This window comes from Amblyomma mixtum, chromosome 8 (assembly GCF_055824585.1).
Source record: "Amblyomma mixtum isolate Tamu chromosome 8, ASM5582458v1, whole genome shotgun sequence".
Lineage (NCBI taxonomy): Eukaryota > Metazoa > Arthropoda > Arachnida > Ixodida > Ixodidae > Amblyomma > Amblyomma mixtum.
In genome coordinates, this window is record NC_143019.1 from 76,451,435 (window position 1) to 76,461,347 (window position 9,913).

A 9,913-nucleotide genomic window follows, 5' to 3' on the forward strand; every position below is an offset into this window, starting at 1 on the left:
TTCCGCCTTCATCGAAACGCGGCCGCCGCGGTCGGGTTAGTGAAGCCTCCTTTTTTTCGGGCGGGCATTAAACCTCAATTTCCTTTACTTGCGCGATTGCAAAAGAGTGTCCCTCACATTCTATGAAGAATATATCCAATGAAACAAAAAGAAAACTTTGCTGACACTGCAACGAACTTTAACTGGCGGTCGTTCCTAAATTCGAGTTCATCAATGCAAGACAACTAGCCACTCACCGTCGCCTGAGATCCCGGATAGAGCGGCGGAAATTGGTTGTATATGAGAATTCCTCGGCGGGCCGAAATGTCATCAAAAGGGTTGAAAATTGGGCGAGTTGGTACGAATTCATACTGGTGTGGCACCACAGGGACAGGGACAGAGACAGAGTGACAACAACACAAGTGCTCACTAACAACTGACAAATTTTATTAAAAGCACAAAAAATATATAGACGAAACCTATGGTTACATGCACAGTCATAACATGGTTACAAGGGTTACAAGTAGAAAACGCGTTAAATCACAACGAATCTATCTATTATCATGGTTTAGTGTTCTTTGAAGATAATCAACCTCGGCGTCAAGCAGTAGCAAGGATGGCAAACTCACGCATACATCTGCCGACTTTTTTATGCGGAAGGCCTCCATAATCTCCCGGGAAGTCTTATCTTTATGCTTCCAGAGAACGCGCGTTTCCTTGAACAATGGGGCACACTTGTGGCTTTTTACATGCTTAGCCAGGTGCGTCCCCGAACTCCCGTCAAGGGACCTGGCATGCTCCTGGAGGCGTACATTCAGACAGCGTCCAGTCTGCCCCGTGTAGTGTCGACCGCATGTTAGGGGAATGGAATAGACCACACCGCAAGCACAGTCCACAAAAGGGTTGGAGTGCTTCACCCCACAAGCGTTCCTTCTCTCCCGCGGTGCGTCACACCTCTCAATGGCGGCACATATCCGCCCTACCTTATTCTTGGCTGAAAACACCAAGTCCACCTCATAACGGCCAGCCACCTTTTTAAGGCTATGAGACACACCATGTATGTAAGGGATGCAGGCGAGCTTTTTCCTTCCCTCTGTGCTCTCTTTATGCGACCTAGTTCCCTTTGCAGTCTGTTTCTGTACCGTAAGGATCCGGTGCGACACCGAAGCCAGCACAGAGGCCGGGAACCCCGCGTTTTTTAATCTGGCCACCTGATCAGCGAACGCTTTGTCCATCCGATGGAAACAGGACTTTGTGAAAGCCTAATTTAATGCATTACACGCAATGCCATTCTTAATCAACTTCGAATAGCCGGAAGAAAAATTCAACAAGGGTTTCTTTGACCTTGGTGAAAACGACCAGCACACATGGTTGCCCTCGAAAAACAAGGAAAGGTCCAAAAACTGGATGCATCCATTTTCGGGAGCTTCACACGTAAAAATGTCATCCGAAATGTCATCTAAGCCGCAAAGAATTTCGTTGTGTTGTTACTTCGGCTTGTTTATTTCTGTCTTCGCCGATGTTATTTCCGAAATACATGGCCACGAGCTGGAATTGGGTAAAATTATAAAACATTGAGAAACATTCAGAAACTCTTAGAGAATTTTGAGCCTTTGAATCTCTAGAAAATTTCGTTCCAATCGCTAAAATTATGTCGGAAGAATTTACTTCTTTTTGTTGAAATCCTTCCGGAACAGCACCTAAGAGTGAAAATTTAATTAGGGTTTATTACATGAAGAATACGATAGAGTTTTTTAAGGCACCTTGGACTACTACTAGCAAATAAAAAAAAACGAGCCCGAATAAGCAGCAGTCAAAAGGGCAGGAAGGGAAGCGCTAAAGCATGATTCCGTGGAACTAAAATTCAATAGAAATTGCCCAGCGATTTCTACTATCCTTGGCTTAGTTCTTTGGCGACGACTAATGCTACTGAACGTTGGCAATCTTCTCTAAAACTTTTCGGACTAGTTGGTTAATTGTGTTCCTCGTTTTCTGCAATATAAAATTTACAAAGCCGAAGGAGAGAAATCATACGACAGGCACAAGTGTAGCCGACACTTTAACTAGCTGCTTTCAAATAGCTATGCTCTATAATAAAAGACAAAAGCATGTTCACATACGATTGCGAAAAGTGAATAAAATATTGCAGCAAGTACAAAAATAAAGAGATACCGGGCTTATTTTTATCAAAAAATACAATAGTTACTCGCAGGAGGTTCGGCTATCTAAAGAGTTCTTGAACTGTAATGAAGATTTATAATAGCTGTTTTGTCTACATTTCCAGGAAATCATAATCGTTATTATATGTCTCTATTATATTAGGTTATTATAATCGAAATTAGAACCGTTATACTTTTATTGAGATATTTTTGAAAACCTTAAGCATCTTAAGTACACTTTAAGTAAACCTTAAGTGCACCAATTATTTAATGAATACCATACTCACGATTTTGTTTTTGATCGTGATTGTCTCGTATTTTCTTCACTTTTTCTGCCCTTATTCAAGGCGATTTTGCATGAACCGGAGTACCGAAAGCACTTTTACATTTGCAAAGTAGCTGGTCGCGTTGCATTTCTCAGGATATCATTCAGGATATCATCAAACATTTATTAAGCAGATTTCTTTAAGAAATTTCTAAATTTTTCTTGTTAACTTCAATATTCCAATGCCCTAAGTTGCCAGCAAAAGCAGAAAAACGTGGTACAGTTGTAACGTAGTTAAACCGAGCAGATGTGCGAAAGCCTCTGTTTAGCATGTTTGGATCACGGTTTTCTGTTCCTGGATTGTCGGCACGCCTGGCGACGGTGTTAGTTCGATAGAGGTATTAGTGGATGAAGACCACGATGCAAAATGCACAGCCCGAGAGTGTGTTCCAGTTTAACACGAACCATGACCGGTTGCTGCGATAGTATAGTGTTTTCGTGCAGTGGTCAGCAAAGCTGACCTGGTCGCGCCGCCGAGGGTTCGAAACCAGTCGCGACAATTTTATTTTTCCGTAGGCTGCAGCAATAATAAGTTTGGCCAAGCTCGCCCTGAAAGTCAAGCATCACACAAGCTCGGTGAGCTGGTTAGAACTCGAAAAGTAGCGCTGTCGCATTAATATAAATTTGAAATTTAAGAGTAACGTAATCTCCCCCACTGTATGCGCTACTTAGAAAACATTCGGTTTTACGCAGTCCCCGTTCCTACGCTCGCCTCATCAGTATAACGTTTTCAGAAAGTGGGTAAGTGGCGACACGTCTCGTAAAAATCGAGAACTTTCTCCGAATATTTGAGAGGCGCGAAAATCATGACTTGCATCGTGACTTGGTCCGTGACGATGCGAAGACTCTTTCCAGATAATCCGGCACAGTGCTCTAAATTTTGTTTTCTACTTAAATGGTCGCGTAGGATCTTAGCCACAAAGGTGGCCTTTCATGACACATAACACATGCCAAAATACGCTGTTACTCAAAAAGCTTAGTTGCAAGTTTTCTTGATTGTCTGCTATCTTACCTTAGGGACTCGCAATGCGCAAAATTTGATGCAAAATTTGAACAATATTTCACTCTGACTAAAAATGTTGTAGTGCGTCAGAGTGAGGTCATCTGGAGAGTTCGCCAAATCGGTCATGCCGGCTTAACTATTTTCACCGTTGCAACCAAAGAAAAGCTTGGGAGGGGGGCGGGGGCCAGTTGCCCGGGCAAACTTAGTCAGCCACCCGATCCGAATAAACTTCCCAATTTTATCCACCCACGTAACTCAGCTGACTGCTACTACGTCTACGTTCCCTTTCAATCCCGTATAACGCCTTGAAAAGCAAAGTGTGGGCGTTTTTGAGAATTCCTAAGAAGCCCGAGCAATGAGAATGCATGTGTGAGGCCTGAAGGCTTGCCGACCCACTAGCGCCTTCTTTCGATGCAGTGCGTAAGCAGTAAACTTCGGCTCACGCTTCGCCATGTCGTACGACTACTTCTAAGGCTTGTGTCTTCCTTGATATATCCTGGTAACTCAGTATTAGGGCAGGATAAATCACTTCTTCTCTACCCAACTGTATGCTCGAAAATTATAGAAACCCCATACAACTATAATGAGAGACGTTTGAGTTCAGCATACCGAAGTAAAATAGCTCTTTATCAACCCCAGCCGTAGTAGCCGGGATGGAACCCGGCCGCGCCATGTGCGTTTCGATGGAGACGAAACACAGAAGACACCAGTACACAGTGCGATGTCTGTGCACGTTAAAGATCCCCAGAATGTATAAATTATTCTGGATACCTCCAGTACGGCACCTCTCTCTCTATTTTTTTCGCTCCCATATACCTCCCTTTTTGTGCGCGGCTTAGCTGTCCACCAAAAAGTGCGACAGTTACTACGCCCTTAATTTCCTGATCACCAATTTTTTCGTCATGTACGTGCGAGCGTAAATGCAGCTGCTGTCCACACATAGAACTGGGCCTAAGGAGTGAGTCACTGAGAGACTTATTTTCATTTCGAATAGGCGTTGCAACGTATAAACTCTGCCTTTAGTGTTCAGGTTGCACTGCTAAACTGGATCAAGATATTTAAATAAACTGAAATGTTTATCCGAATTTCTACACCCAGTAAATGTTTTGGGAGTATCGCCAGTACCAGCTATTATCTTTTGTTATGTGAACGTTTGAAACTGAAGGTTATTTTTTGAATCTTGCTTTACTTTTTTACTAAACTGCATTATACTGGGGCAGCACAGGGATTTAAGTCATATAAGTAGAAAATATAACAATTATACATATTGTATAAAAGACGTCACTTAGTGGTGACTATATTTATAATATTATAAAGAAATTAAAGGAATCAACTTGCACAAAGAGACAGAAAAAGAAAACGAAAGAGACGTGAAGACAGGAGAGAGCGCAAACTTCCAACTAGTTTTTATTTCTGCGACAAAAACTGCTCATATACCATTGTGAAATCAGATAGCACATGCATCACAGGTGAAACACATACGCACTCTACCAGCAGAGATATAGGTGGTGTTCCTCATTGCATGGCAGCGTTTTTTTGCTGATTGAGTGCGCATGTGTTTTATACCTGTCACGCCTGTGATAACTTATTTAATATTGATATTGTTACGCCTTGTAGCGGCTGACTGAGGACTTGGAGAAAGAAGAGGGAGGCGCACGCAGACTGATCTGGGCTCTTAGCCGTTTCCCAAACTTTCCCAAAGAGCACAACTACCCGGTGAAACATGCACAAAATACATCGAGGAAGTATTGAAACTTAGTCGCATGGTCAACCGGCAAATGCTAGAAGAAGACAAGGTAGGACACCTTCTCAAAGGGATTGCTGAGGACGTGCACAACTTCCTGATTTCCTGAAACAGCCGTCCTACGGTTGCGGATGTCATAAAGCAATGCCCTGCATTTCAGGCGCTTAAAGCATGCCGGATAGCAGCCAAATTCGGCCTGCTTTCTAATGTGACAACCGTCGCCAGCAACGATATCGAGCCAGCATCGAGCCAGAAGACATCGCTTCTATAGTCAGGAGGATTGCATGTACGTGAGGAGTTGGCTGCTCAGCGGCGACGTACAAGTTTTGATGACCTTTACCAACAGGCGTCGAGGCCCATGCCATCATTGAAGCAGCGTACGCCATGGACTGCACCAAATAACAACGACCCGTTTTACAACTCCGGTATTGAGCGAAGCCAACAGTCGACGTTGCATTTGCCGAAGCGCTGCGACACCATCTGGCTACAATTCCAGAACAACGAGGAGACCACCCACCCTTGTTCAGGTGGGACCGTTTTCTCAAATCCTTCGAGAATTTGAAGACCAAGCGGATCGCGCGAGTTGCTAAGCCTAACAGTTAGGCCACGACTCAGCTGCCCGCCGCGGCTCCGCGGGCAAATTCTGCCGCAAACCATGACGACTCTGATGGGATACGACCCGGAGGGGATGCAGATTGTCACCATGCCGCAGGCGAAAACCCCAGTTTTCGACAAGGTTACGGAGGCGATTATCCAAAACAAGATAGAAGAGTGGGAACGCGCATCAGCCCGTGACAACCACTCGGCACGGCAAAAAGGTCGAACGCCAGATGGACGCGTCACCGCGGCAGGGAATACGCCGCTGCAGCAGACGCCCCGCACGCAAGTCAAGCGTTGGAAGCCTCCTCCGCAGCCGCGTCTGGACAAGCAAGATGCAGTGATCATAATCAAACCTAAAGGAACGCTGGATCTCAGCAAATTCAGGGGAAGCAACGCGGTCGGAAACGCCTTGCACATTGCTGCTGGCGTCGACAAGGGCTCAGCCGAGCTCAGCGTTTGGCCCATATGGGAACAGAACATCATCGTCGTCGGGGTGCGAGACGCCCAAATAATCAGAAAGATCCTGGCAATTCACGAAATTCAGCTTGGGGACAAGGCACAGGCAGTGTACTCCTACCTCCGCCCCTCCGACGACACTTGCAAAGGAGTAATACAAGTGGACCCGAGGGTTTCCAACGAAGACATCATGAACGCGCTTCGCTCCCCGGACGCACCTGTGGTGAGCGTGAGAAAATTAGGTTCCTCCAACGTGGCGGCCATCACGTTTGAAGGAAGAAAGGTCCCGTTTCACGTATTCTACTACGGTGAAGCGGTTCCAGTACGCCTATACAAGAAAACAACGCCAGCCTGCGCACTGTGCGGGAAACTTGGACACCGGGCGGATGTTTGCCATTGCCCTTCGAAGTCAAGATGTCCGCAGTGCGGTCAGCAAGATGTTCCAGAATCCCACGACTGCCAACCCAAGTGCACGGTCTGCGAAGGTCCACATCCCATGGGGTCGAATCAGTGCAAGTACAAGTACCGAACATCACAAAAAACCAAGCCCAAGACAGGAGAAGTCAACCACCGGTCAAGATCCAGGCTTCGGAACCGGTCCGGCAGCAGAGGTCCATCGAGCAGCGGGGACCGACTGATCCACCAGGACCAGTCCAGCAACAACTCAGCACCACCCGGCTCACGCTCTTCAAGCAATGGACCTGGGACTACCGATAATGTGCCGCACAACAACGGCAGTCGGCAGCCGCACAACAACGGCAGAAGACAACAGGACCCCATAACAAGGAGCAGCGCAACGGCAGCAAGGTGAGCTGGGCAGATGTAGCTGCCTCCTCCCCCGAAGCGTTGGCTTACAAACGACTTAAAGCAGAGATTGAACAACTAAAATCAGAAAATAGCACATTGAAAGAGCAGTTAGTCATCGCAGTCAATCCAAACAACACATTACCTCCATCGACGCAACAGGCATGTCCGATGGAAGAAGATAGGGCAGAGCTACACCCTCCGTCTCCACACCAGTTAGATGCTAGCACCCCCGAGAGGCAAGCAACTACACCAGACGCACCCCACCAGGCACCAACTCCGCAGGCACCACCATCGCAGGCACTAAAGCAGCAATGTACAGAGCACCCCCAAACCCAGGAACGCATCACTCGCTTGGGAAAAACAATTCAAGACCTCATTGAAAATATATTACAAATTATGATCGAGACGACAATCAAAAGTATGTTCGAATCAGTTATTAAACCCATGATGGAAAACCACGAACCAGTTTTAATAAGGATGCAATCGCAGGAGATCAGAATTGACCGCAAACTTCAGGAATTATCAGATGTTTCTCACAACAGGGGCACAAAGCTGCAGGGTAAAATGGGAACTCGTCGCCTGCCAAGCACTCAGCCAGATCTACAACCTGAGGGCGCACCACATGATGAGGCACAAGTTTCTAGTGTTCAGCATGGCTCCACAACGTAGACATAAACTTACTATCCTACAGTGGAACTGCAGGGGACTAAAACGGAAGAGGGAAACATTACAGCAATACATAGACTCTCATCCCGATACGCCGCAAATAATAGCCCTGCAAGAAGTGAATATGGAGGCTAAGATCAGAGGATACTCAACACATCAAACAAATCCCTCGACATGCATCTTGGTCCACAAATCATGCACGGCAATCACTGTAGACCTTAATCTAGACAGCGACATTGAATATACCTTCATAAAAATACTGTCACAGCACAGAAACAGCAAGAGCACCTATGTACAAAATATATATAGTCGCCCCAAACAGCACCACGTAGCCTTCGACGTGATCTTTCTTAAACCCCTAAGAGAAGCCCAAAAAGCTCCCCTAGCTATAGTTGGTGACTTTAATGCTTCTAGCCCCCTATGAGGATACCCCACGGAAGACACGAAAGGCAGAAAACTAGCATCCGCCATCGCTGACATGGCCCTGACCCTACTCACGGACCCGCAGCACCCGACGCGAGTCGGCACCAGCGTAACGCGGGATACTTCTCCCGACCTCACGCTCGTCCGCAGTGCCCGCAACTATGAGTGGCTCAATACAGGAGAGACCCTAGGCAGCGATCACTACGTGCTGCAGACCATCTTCGAAAGCAACAAGCACAGCAAACCACGAGGGCAAGCCAGAATTACAGACTGGGAGACATTCAGAAAGGACACCAAGCTAACCACATCCGAACAAATAACCAGCTACGAAGATTGGGCGGCTTCCATTCTCGACCCTAAAGAAAAGCTCACAAAGTCTCTTGCCACCACGGAGGACCACCCAGCTGTTGACAACCACCTCCTACACCTTTGGGAAGCAAGACGTAGTCTTATAAAACGGTGGAAAAAACAAAGACACAATCGGAAACTAAGACTTCGAATAGCCAAGCTTACTATTCAAGCAGACCAATACGCATGGGACCTCGCTCGCACCAATTGGCTAACGAAGTGCGAATCCCTCAAAGACCGCCTAGACACCAAGGCTACATGGAACCTTCTGCGATGCCTAATTGACCCTCCGAAAGCGAAGAGTGAACAACACAGAAATTTGCATCGAGCCCTACACAGCTTTCAAGGCACAGATCAAGAACTCGTGGATGAACTGACGCGTCGCTATATCTGCACCGCGCGAGACCCACAACCCTACAATAAGGAGTACCGTGGGGAACCGAACGAAGACCTAGACAGAGATTTCACTTCAGAGGAAATCATTGCAGCACTAGCAGATATGCGCCGAGGCACAGCCCCGGGACAAGACAAAATTACTGTCGGACTTCTGGCCAACCTCGGCACGGAGGCTCTGCAGCAACTCACGGATTACATAAACGAATGTTGGCGTACCGGCACCATTCTACAAGCATGGAAAACAGCCAATGTACACTTTATTCCCAAACCCGGCAAGAAAATCAGCATCGAAAGCCTGCGCCCCATATCCCTCACGTCGTGCGCAGGCAAACGCATGGAAAAGGCAGTCCACACCCGTCTCTCCAATTATCTTGAGGACATTGAGCTACTGCCACACACGATGTTTGGATTCCGGGCACACTTGTCCACCCATGATGTGCTTCTGCAAATCAAACGTGAAGTCATTGATCCTGCACGCACAAACAGTAACCGAGCGCTTCTAACACTTGACCTCAAGGGAGCGTTTGACAATGTCAAACACTCCACAATCCTCAACAACCTCCACAGCATGAACTGCGGACAGCGAGCCTACTCGTACATCTGCGATTTCCTTACGGACAGAACCGTCAACATCAGCACCGGCTCAAAACACACAACGTAAGTGAAGATGGGCACGAGAGGCACTCCGCAAGGGGCAGTACTATCCCCACTTCTCTTCAACATTGCACTCCTAAATCTCCCACCTCTTCTCAATCAGGTACAGGGCATACGCCACGCCCTGTACGCTGATGATATAACCATCTGGACAACCACTGGAAGTATGGGAATGATTGAAGAACAACTAGAAACCGCGGCGACAACAGTTCAAAATTATGCCCGGGCGTGTGGACTAACGTGCTCACCCGAAAAATCCGAACTGATAGTCTTCCGTCAACGCAAGAATCAAGACACCATCAATATCCGCGTAGACAACTCACCCATCAAGGAAGTTCAGACCATGAAGATAC